At 40.8% G+C, this 12,275-nt stretch overlaps 1 protein-coding gene across 3 annotated transcripts in view; it reads left to right on the forward strand.

Annotated features, from left to right (window-relative positions):
* ush2a (Usher syndrome 2A (autosomal recessive, mild)) overlaps positions 1-12,275 on the forward strand; it is a 436,139-nt gene that overhangs the window by 27,671 nt on the left and 396,193 nt on the right. The gene's annotated exons all lie outside the window — the stretch shown is intronic.

Consider the following 12,275-nt stretch of genomic DNA (forward strand, 5'->3'; position numbering starts at 1 on the left):
GGTTCACACTGAGCACGTGACAGACGTGACAGAGTCTGGAGACGCCGTGGAGAACGTTCTGCTGCCTGCAACATCCTCCAGCATGACCGGTTTGGCAGTGCGTCAGTCATGGTGTGGGGTGGCATTTCTTTGGGGGGCCGCACAGCCCTCCATGTGCTCGCCAGAGGTAGCCTGACTGCCATTAGGCACCGAGATGAGATCCTCAGACCCCTTGTGAGACCATATGCTGGTGCGGTTGGCCCTGGATTCCTTCTAATGCAAGACAATGCTAGACCTCATGTGGCTGGAGTGTGTCAGCAGTTCCTGCAAGAGGAAGGCATTGATGCTATGGACTGGCCCGCCCGTTCCCCAGACCTGAATCCAATTGAGCACATCTGGGACATCATGTCTCGCTCCATCCACCAACGCCACGTTGCACCACAGACTGTCCAGGAGTTGGCGGATGCTTTAGTCCAGGTCTGGGAGGAGATCCCTCAGGAGACCATCCGCCACCTCATCAGGAGCATGCCCAGGCGTTGTAGGGAAGTCATACAGGCACGTGGAGGCCACACACACTACTGAGCCTCATTTTGACTTGTTTTAAAGACATTGCATCAAAGTTGGATCAGCCTGTAGTGTGGTTTTCCACTTTCATTTTGAGTGTGACTCCAAATCCAGACCTCCATGGGTTGATAAATTGGATTTCCATTGATTATTTTTGTGTGATTTTGTTGTCAGCACATTCAACTATGTAAAGAAAAAAGTATTTAATAAGATTATTTCTTTCATTCAGATCTAGGATGTGTTGTTTAACCTCTTGGGGCTAGGTGGGACGCTAGCGTGCCACCCGTGGTGCACTCCATCAACAGCAGGTGCATTTCAAGAGCGGCAAATTTGAATCCAAATAAATGTCAAAATGCAAATTTTTCAAAAATACAACTATGTTACACCATTTGAAAGATAAACATCTCCTTAATCTAACCACGTTTTACGATTTCAAAAAGGTTTTACGGCGAAAGCATAAATTTAGAGTATGTTAGGACAGTACATTTACAAGAGTTGTGTGTAATGTTTTGTCAAGTCAAAGACAGGGTCACCAAAACCATAAAACCAGCTAAAATGATGCACTAACCTTTTACAATCTCCATCAGATGACACTCCTAGGACATTATGTTAGACAATGCATGCATTTTTAGTTCTATCAAGTTCATATTTATATCCAAAAACAGCGTTTTACTATGGCATTGATGTTGAGGAAATCGTTTCCCTCCAATAACCGGCAGTCAAGTCAGCGTAACAAATTAAATAATTAAAATTAGAAAACATTGGTAAAATATTATATTGTCATTTAAAGAATTATAGATTTACATCTCTTGAACGCAATCAACTTGCCAGATTTAAAAATAACCTTACTGGGAAATCACACTTTGCAATAATCTGAGCACTGCGCCCAGAAAAATACGCGTTGCGATACAGACTAGACGTCATGTTGGGGAGATCTAAAATCGAAAATACTATGTAAATAATCCATTACCTTTGATTCTCTTCATCAGATGTCACTTCCAGGTATCACAGGTCCATAACGAATGTAGTTTTGTTCAAAAAAGCTCATCATTTATGTCCAAAAATCTCCGTCTCGTTAGCACATGATGTAAGCCAGCCGGACTTCTCGTCATGAACGAGGGGAAAAAATATATTTCCGTTCGTTCAAACATGTCAAACGTTGTATAGCATAAATCATTAGGGCCTTTTTAACCAGAACATGAATAATATTCAAGGTGGACGAATGCATACTCTTTTATAACGTATTGGAACGAGGGTACCCAACATGAACTCGCGCGCAAGGTGTCTAATGGGCCATCATCGTTCCATGGCTCTTGTTCGGTCAGATCTCCCTCCAGAAGACTCAAAACACTTTGTAAAGGCTGGTGACATCTAGTGGAAGCAATAGGAAGTGCCAAAATATTCCTAAACCCCTGTGTTTTTCAATGGGATAGGTTTAAAGTCAATACAACACATCAGGTATCCACTTCCTGTCAGAAAATGTCTCAGGGTTTTGCCTGCCAAATGAGTTCTGTTATACTCACAGACACCATTCAAACAGTTTTGGAAACTTTAGAGTGTTTTCTATCCATATATAATAAGTATATGCATATTCTAGTTACTGGGTAGGATTAGTAACCAGATTAAATCGGGTACATTTTTTTTATCCAGACGTGCAAATGCTGCCCCCTAGACCCAACAGGTTAAGTGTTCCCTTTATTTTTTTGAGCAGTATATATGCATATCCTGGCTTCAGGGCCTGAGCTACACGCAGTTTACTTTGGGCATGTCATTCAGGCGGAAATTGAGAAAAAAGGGGCCTAGCCCTAAGAAGTTAACCTCACCAATATCCAATGGTAGTGCCTGGCGCGAAATACGAAAAACCTTAAAAATGCTATAATTTCTCAAACATATGACTATTTTACACCATTTGAAAGATAAGACTCTCCTTTATCTAACCACATTGTCCGATTTCAAAAAGGCTTTACAGCGAAAGCAAAACATTAGATTATGTCAGGAGAGTACCCAGCCAGAAATAATCACACACCCATTTTTCAAGCTAGCATATATGTCACAAAAACCAAAACCACAGCTAAATGCATCACTAACCTTTGATGATCTTTATCAGATGACACTCTTAGGACATTATGTTATACAATACATGCATGTTTTGTTCAATCAAGTTCATATTTATATCAAAAACCAGCTTTTTACATTAGCATGTTTTGTTCAGAATTAGCATACCCACCGAAAACTTCCGGTGAATTTACTAAATTACTCATGATAAACGTTGACAAAAAACATAACAATTATTTTAAGAATTATAGATACAGAACTCCTTTATGCAATCGCGGTGTCCGATTTTAAAATAGCTTTTCGGTGAAAGCACATTTTGCAATATTCTGAGTACATAGCCCGGCCATCACGGCTAGCTATTTTGACACCCACCAAGTTTGGCACTCACCAAACTCAGATTTACTATAAGAAAAATTGGATTACCTTTGCTGTTCTTCGTCAGAATGCACTCCCAGGACTTCTACTTCAACAACAAATGTTGTTTTAGTTCGAAATAATCCATAGTTATATCCAAATAGCTCCGTTTTGTTCGTGCGTTCAAGTCACTATCCGAAGGGTGACGCGCCGGCGCGTTTCGTGACAAAAAAATTCAAAATATTCCATTACCGTACTTTGAAGCATGTCAAACGCTGTTTAAAATCAATTTTTATGCGATTTTTCTCATAAAATAGCGATAATATTCCAGCCGGGCGACGACGTATTCGTTCAAACACTGAAAGAAAAAAATTGAGTCGTCTTGTGCACACGCGCACCAGTGTCATTGTCCTCAGAAGGACCACTCACCAAAACCCCTGCTGTTTTTCGCCCAGAGACTGCAGAGCTATCATTCCACGTTCTGGCGCCTTCCTAGAGCCAATGAAAGCCTTAGAAAATGTCACGTTACAGCACAGAGGCTGTATTTTAGATAGAGAGGCTATAGAAGGACAAGAAATGGTCAGACAGGGCACTTCCCGTATAGAATCTTCTCAGGTTTTGGCCTGCCATATGAGTTATGTTATACTCACAGACACCATTCAAACAGTTTTAGAACCTTTAGAGTGTTTTCTATCCAAATCTACTAATTATATGCATATTGTAGTTACTGGGCAGGAGTAGTAACCAGATTAAATCGGGTACGTTTTTTATCCGGCCGTAAAAATACTGCCCCCTATCCCAAACAGGTTAATTAATTAATGCACGAAATCTTACATCTGTTTTACCTCATTTCTACCAGCATGTCACATCTGCAACCAGAAGGGAAAAAAATTCTAGGCCACCTTTACTCCACACACAAAGATGCGTACAAAGCCCTTCCTCGCCCTCCATTTGGCAAAACTGACCATAATTCTTTACTCCTGATTTTTGCTTACAAGCCAAATCTCAAGTTGGAAGTACCAGTGACTTGCTCATTACGGAAGTGGTCAGATGAAGCGGATGCAAAGCTACAGGACTGTTTTGCTAGCACAGACTGGAATATGTTCCAGGATTCCTCCGATGTCATTGAGGAGCATACCACATCAGTCACCGGCTTCATAAATAAGTGCATTAACGATGTCGCCCCCACAGTGACCGTATGTATAGTTGAAGTCGGAAGTTTACATACACTTAGGTTGGAGTCATTAAAACTCATTTTTCAACCACTCCACAAATTTCTTGTTAACAAACTATCGTTTTGGCAAGTCGGTTAGGTCATCTACTTTGTGCATGACGCAAGTAAATTTTCCAACAATTGTTTACAGACAGATTATTTAACTTATAATTCACTGTATTACAATTCCAGTGGGTAAGAAGTTTACATACACTAAGTTGACTGCCTTTAAGCAGCTTGGAAAATTCCCGAAAATGATGTCATGGCTTTAGAAGCTTCTGATAGGCTAATTGACATAATTTGAGTCAATTGGAGGTGTACCTGTGGATGTATTTCAAGGCCTACCTTCAAACTCAGTGCGTCTTTGCTTGACATCATGATAAAATCAAAAGAAATCAGCCAAGACCTCAGAAAACATTCTGTAGACCTCCACAAGTCTGGTTCGTCCTTGGGAGCAATTTCCAAATGCCTGAAGGTGCCACGTTCATCTGTACAAACAATAGTGCGAAAGTATAAACACCATGGGACCACGCAGCCGTCATACCGCTCAGGAAGGAGACGCGTTCTGTCTCCTAGAGATGAACGTACTTTGGTGCGAAAAGTGCAAAGCAATCTCAGAACAACAGCAAAGGACCTTGTGAAGATGCTGGAGGAAACAGGTACAAAAGTATCTTTATCCACAGTAAAATGAGTCCTATATTGACATAACCTGAAAGGCTGCTCAGCAAGGAAGAAGCCACTGCTCCAAAACCGCCATAAATAAGCCAGACTACGGCTTGCAACTGCACATGGGGACAAAGATCATACTTTTTGGGGAAATGTCCTCTGGTCTGATGAAACAAAAATAGAACTGTTTGGCCATAATGACCATCATTATGTTTGGAGGAAAAAGGGGGAGGCTTGCAAGCTGAAGAACACCATCTCAACTGTGAAGCACGGGGGTGGCAGCATCATGTTGTGGGGGTGCTTTTCTGCAGGAGGGACTGGTGCACTTCGCAAAATAGATGGCATCATGAGGGTGGAAAATTTGGTGGATATATTGAAGCAACATCACAAGACATCAGTCAGGAAGTTAAAGCTTGGTCGCAAATGGGTCTTCCAAATGGACAATGACCCCAAGCATACTTCCAAAGTTGTGGCAAAATGGCTTAAGGACAACCAAGTCAAGGTATTGGAGTGGCCATCACAAAGCCTTGACCTCAATTCTGTAGAAAATTTGTGGGCAGAACTAAAAAAACGTGTGCGAGCAAGGAGGCCTACAAACCTGACTCAGTTACACCCGCTCTGTCAGGAGGAATGGGCCCAAATTCACCCAACTTATAGTTGGAAGCTTGTGGAAGGCTACCTGAAACGTTTGACCCAAGTTAAACAATTGAAAGACAATGCTACCAAATACTAATTGAGTGTATGTAAACTTCTGACCCACTGGGAATGTGATGAAAGAAATAAAAGATGAAATAAATCATTCTCTCTACTATTATTCTGACATTTCACATTCTTAAAAGAAAGTGGTGATCCTAACTGACCTAAGACAGGGAATTTTTACATGTATTAAATGTCAGGAATTGTGAAAAACGGAGTTTAAATGTATTTGGCTGAGGTGTATGTAAACTCCCGACTTCAACTGTACATATCCCAACCAGAAGCCATGGATTACAGGCAACATCCACACTGAGCTAAAGGCTAGAGCTGCCGCTTTCAAGGAGCGTGACACTAATCCGGATGCTTATAAGAAATCCCGCTACGCCATCTGACAAACAGGCAAACCGTCAATACAGGACTAAGATTGAATCCTACTACACCGGCTCGGAGTTCAGAGACCTGGCAGTGTGGTGCCAGGACAACAACCTCTCCCGCAACATGAGACCATGACAGTTACCCCTTATCAAGCCTAATTAGCTAGCAGTTTGCATGTACCTTTATCGTGTACAAAATTATAGCTAGGGTCTGAAAGAGTGATATGTGTTGAATATTCGTGAAATTATTGAGAATGTCCTCAAAACTCGAATATGCATCATTAATTGTCCTTATTTAGCATATCAAAATGCATATCAAGATCCTGATATGGACCTCAGTCAAGATTATGTGTTTTGTATGTGCTGAAAATATACTATGTGTCACGCCCTGGCCATAGAGAGGTTTTTTTATTCTCTATTTTGGGTAGGCCAGGGTGTGACTAGGGTGGGCATTCTATGTTCCTTTTTCTATGTTCTTTATTTTCTATGTTTTGGCCGGGTATGGTTCTCAATCAGGGACAGCTGTCTATCGTTGTCTCTGATTGGGAACCATACTTTGGTAGCCCTTTTCCCTCCTTGTGTTGTGGGAAGTTGACTTTGTTTATGGCACATAGCCTTTAGCTTCACGGTTTGTTGGGTAGTGTTTATTGTTTTGTTCGGCGTCTTTTCTACTAAAAAGAATATGTACGCTCACCACGCTGCACCTTGGTCCTCTCCTTTCAACCGACGTGACACTATGTAGGGCTACTGTCAGTATTTATCATCATACAGAGAAAATAAGATTTCCACATAGGCCTATATCAGGATATCTAATGAGTCGATATCCGGAGGGAATCCAAAAATGATTTGTGCATGAAAGAAAAATATGGATTTCATCAGAAATCGTCCTTATTTTCAGCATATCAGTATTTGGATATGGACCTCAACCAAGGGAAGCATATCTGGAATCAATATAGCCTCAAATCTTGAATGTGCTGAGAAAACACAGATATGCAATGTATATAATCATTATTTGTCAACACGAAGAGAGAAAATAGGATGTCTGAATATTGAATGAGTCCATATCTGGCCATAGGAAATGTCCATGTGTGATATTCAGAGTAATCCCAATATCGTACAGTGGCAAGAAAAAGTATGTGAACCCTTTGGAATTACCTGGATTTCTGCATAAATTGGTCATAAAATTTGATCTGATCTTCATCTAAGTAGATAGACAAACAGTCTTTTTAAACTAATAACACATAAACAATTATACGTTTTCATGTCTTTTTTGAACAAAGTATGTGAACCCTTGGATTTAATAACTGGTTGACCCTCCTTTGGCAGCAATAACCTCAACCAAACGTTTTGTGTAGTTGCGGATCAGACCTGCACAACGGTCAGGAGGAATTTTGGACCATTCATCTTTACAAAACTGTTTCAGTTCAGCAATATTCTTAGGATGTCTGATGTGAACCATTCTCATGATCATGATCACAATTTTAAATTGGGTTGAGGTCAGGACTCTGACTGGGCCACTCCAAAAGGTGTATTTTCTTCTGTTGAAGCCATTCTGTTGTTCATTTACCTCTGTGTTTTGGGTCGTTGTCCTGTTGCCTCACCCAACTTTTGTTGAGCTTCAATTGGCGGACAGATAGCCCTACATTCTCCTGCAAAATGTCTTGATAAACTTGGGAATACATTTTTCCATCGATGATAGTAAGCTGTCCAGGCCCTGAGGCAGCAAAGCAGCCCCAAACCATGATGCTCTCTCCACCATACTTTACAGTTGGGATGAGGTTTTGATGTTGGTGTGCTGTGCCTTTTCTTCTCCACACATAGTGTTGTGTGTTCCTTCCAAACAACTCAACTTTAGTTTAATCTGTCCACAGAATATTTTGCCAGAAGCGTTGTGGAACATCCAGGAGCTCTTTTGCGAACTTCAGTTTTTTTTTGGACAGCAGTGGCTTCTTCCGTGGTGTCCTCCCATGAACACCATTCTTGTTTAGTGTTTTACATATTGTAGACTTCTCAACAAAGATGTTAGCATGTTCCAGATATTTCTGTAAGTCTTTAGCTGACACTATGATTCTCCTTAACCTCATTGAGCAATCTGCGCTGTGCTCTTGCAGTCATCTTTGCAGGACGGCCACTCCTAGGGAGAGTAGCAACAGTGCTGAACTTTCTCCATTTATAGACAATTTGTCTTACTGTGGACTAATGAACATCAAGGATTTTAGAAATACTTTTGTAACCCTTTCCAGCTTTATGCAAGTCAACAATTCTTAATCTTAGGTCTTCTGAGATCTCTTTTGTTCGAGGCATGGTTCACATCAGGCAATGCTTCTTGTGAATAGCAGACTCAAATTGTGTGAGTGTTTTTTATAGGGCAGGGCAGCTCTAACCAACATCTCCAATCTCGTCTCATTGATTGGACTCCAGGTTAGCTGACTCCTGACTCCTATTAGCTTTTGGAGAAGTCATAAGCCTCGGGGTTCACATACTTTTTCCAACCTACACTGTGAATGTTTAAATGATGTATTCAATATAGACAAGACAAATACAAAAATGTGTGTGTTATTAGTTTAAGCACACTGTGTTTGTCTGTTGTAGTGACTAAGATGAAGATCAGATAACATTTATGACAAATTTATGCAGAAATCCAGGTAATTCCAAAGGGTTCACATACTTTTTCTTGCCACTGTATATGTCTAAAAGCCACATCTGGATTCAGAATTTGTATGCATGTGGTGCATATCCACAAAACTCAAACTATGCATTGGAAATGGTCTGTTTTCTCTAGAATAACAAAGATGTGTCATGTAAAGATATCCCCTGATATGGCTCTTTTCAGATTGCACACAGAGACATAAAAATGATATCCACGGGTTCATCTGACTTTGGGGAAGTAGATAAAGGGCTTCATCTGACTCTGGGGAAGTAGATAAAGGGCTTCATTACAAAAATCCCGAAGCATCCCTTTAAGTCTACTTATCTCATGTCTGATTCAGGTGCCATGTGATCAGTGTAACACGGGTGGTTCAGCACAACAGCTTACTCCTGAAGACTGGCTGAGTGGACTAAGGCAGTGTCATGACAAGCAGGAAACTTGGGTTCACATCCACCTTCTCACATGAATACTAGTGATCAGTGTGGATTATACCGTGACAATATCTAATTTTATGGTCCTAATAATAAATAAAAATGATTTACTTTTTAATGTGGCATGAACACAACCAGTCATGATATGTTCATCTGATTGTCAAACAAATCACTTGATATAGTAGGCTACCTGTGCATGCTCATCCACTCCTAAATAATTCCAGCCCCCAAACCGCATGTATACTGGCACCATTTGATTAATGGAAATAGACATCTGTTGGAAAACACCAAAAAATGTGCCCAATGACATTCCGTTATTGTCATTGATGATGCCTACATTAATTGATATGTCTTGTTGACAAATTTACCTTTTTTGTAGCCTGAAAAGGTCAGGACACCTGAAATGGGTCTGAAACTGTCGCGGGAAAAACAGGATGCTCACACTAACACACATGGTCAACATACTAGACTAGGCTACAATGTGTATTACCATGAAGTTAAAATAGGCATACCGGTAGCTAGTGATGGAGTGGTAAAATAAATAGGTGGGTAAACTTTGATTCCCGGTCGCTCCCTATACTTTCAATGCATTTTTCTGAAAAAGGCTACTTATGTTTACCCTCCACTAGAGTCCTACACAACTACCTATCCTCTCAACCGAGGGAATTTTACACACTTGAACACATGCAGAACAGGTAGCCTACATTCAATATAATATAATAATATCATTTCTTTCCTTACATTAATGACATTGGAAACAGGATGTTACTGAGTTCAATTTCTAGTCTCAGGGCAAAGGGAATACTTATGTAAATAAGTTATCTGTTTTACATTTTTTATACATTTGCTAAAATGTCTAATTTCTACAAAACTGTTTTCGCTTTGTCATTATGGGATATTGTGTGTAGATTGTTGAGGAACATGTTTTATTTAATACATTTTAGAATAAGGCTGTAACGTAAAAATTTTTGGAAAATGTCCGGGGGTCTGAATATTTTCTGAAAGCACTGTAAGTGTATGTAAAAGTACATAAATAATTAGCCTACATGTCAAAGTGTAGGGGATAGCCTATGTGTATTGGCTACAGCCTGTCATATCCTGACATGGGGGAGGCGCCTGAAAATGTAGCCAACCTTTAATGAGACTTTTAGTTACATTTAGGCAAGATGCCAGTCACGTTTGACAAATATAATGTAGGATCATGATTAGTATTAACGTCTAAAGGCTTGAATCTGTCGACATTTGCTGTACACTATTGAGAACAGTGTTTTCCCACTAATTGCATTTTGGAACATTTGCGCCTACTGTTGTGTGTGCATTGCTGTGTTTATAATGTGATGAAGTAGCCTAATAGTTTAACATTTTAAACGTTCTGATCTGTTGCGTCAGGATCATTGCTTTTAAATGTTTTTGGGGGATTTATTACATCCCACAACTGTCCCAGAGTAGGCTATGTTTGGAATATTTATTTCTCGCACAGAATGACAAGCTGACACATAGAATAGGTCAACTTTTGTACCAGTGGTTAGGGCGTTGGACTTATAACCGAAGGGTTGCTAGATCGAATCCCCGAGCTGACAAGGTAAAAATCTGTCATTCTGCCCCTGAACAAGGCAGTTAACCCACTGTTCCTAGGCCGTCATTGTAAATAAGAATTTGTTCTTAACTTAAATAAATAAATAGGCTAGTGATTTTGCTGTTCGTTACTCATCTTGTTGGCTGACGAAAAGTAAATGTGGACAGTTCTTCTGAACTCTTCAGTATGCGCCATGGCCGTTGATGCCGCCGGGAAATTTGAGACCTGACTGAAACACCAAAAAGTGTTTTCACACAACTCTTAAAAACACAATTATTCCCATTGAAGAACCACTTCCATTGTTTTGAAATCAATTCAGTGTATCAGAACACTTCCATTGGGTTTACATTTAAACTCCCTCCAAACACCACATCTCAGCTTGGGTGCACTACTTTTAATGTTTTTCCACAACACCCCTCTATAGATGTAGAGAGGCTGGAATAAAGAGAGTGAGAGGGAGAGAGAGCAAGAGAGAGAGTGAGATAGAGAGCAGCGGCGGCCACTGATTGGCTGAATACCCGGGGCGCCAGATGGTTGGAGTTGTCAACAAAGCAGCATGACAGAAATATGATGCCAAGTTTTTGAACTACCTGTAGTTTCTTTGAGAAGATGTATAAAGTGATCTGTGCATTTCAACAACAGCATCAATACACTACACTACATTTCCAAAAGTATGTCGACACATGCTCGTTGAACATCTCATTCCAAAATAATCCACTAGATGTTGGAACTTGCTTCCATTCAGCCAAGAGCATTAGTGAGGTCAGGCACTGATGTTGGGCGATTAGGCCTGGCTCGCAGTCGGCGTTCCAATTCATGCCAAAGGTGTTCGATGGGGTTGAGTTCAGGGCTCTGTGCAGGCCAGTCAAGTTCTTCCACACCGATCTCGACAAACCGTTTCTGTATGGACCTCGTTTTGTGCATGGGGGCATTGTCATGCTGAAACAGGAAAGGGCCTTTCCCTAACTGTTGCCACAATGTTGGAAGCACAGAATCGTGTAGAATGTCATTGTATGCTGCAGTGTTATGATTTCCCTTCATTAGAACTAAGGGGCCTAGCTCGAATCATGAAAAACAGCCCCAGACCATTATTCCTCCTCCACCAAACTTTACAGTTGGCAGTATGAGAGCGTGATTGGGGAGATGAGAAAGAGACTATTTGCACTTAATACAATATGACATTTGAAATGTCTTTATTCTTCTGGAACTTTTGTGTGTGTAATGTTTATTGTTTTATTTTACTTTTGTTTATTATCTACTTCACTTGCTTTGGCAATGTTAACATATCTTTCCCATGCCAATAAATTGAATTGAATTGAGTAGAGATACAGTAGATAAAGAGAGAGGAAGAGCGAGAGAGAGAGGATGAGAGGGAAAGGAAGAGAGAGTGCATGAGAGAGAGAGAGCGTGAGAGAGAGAGAAAGGACGAGAGGGAAAGGAAGAGAGTGTGCATGAGAGAGAGAGAGAGAGAGCGTGTGAGAGAGTGAGAGGGAGCGTGTGAGAGAGGAAGAGAGAGAGAGAGAGAGGATGAGAGGGAAAGGAAGAGAGAGTGCATGAGAGAGAGAGAGAGAGGACGAGAGGGAAAGGAAGAGAGAGTGCATGAGAGAGAGAGCGTGTGTGAGAGAGAGAGAGGGAGCGTGTGAGAGAGAGGAAGAGCGAGAGAGAGGACGAGAGGGAAAGGAAGAGAGAGTGCATGAGAGAGAGAGAGGGAGCGTGT

Source organism: Salmo salar, chromosome ssa01, assembly GCF_905237065.1.
Source record: "Salmo salar chromosome ssa01, Ssal_v3.1, whole genome shotgun sequence".
NCBI classification, from domain to species: Eukaryota; Metazoa; Chordata; class Actinopteri; order Salmoniformes; family Salmonidae; genus Salmo; species Salmo salar.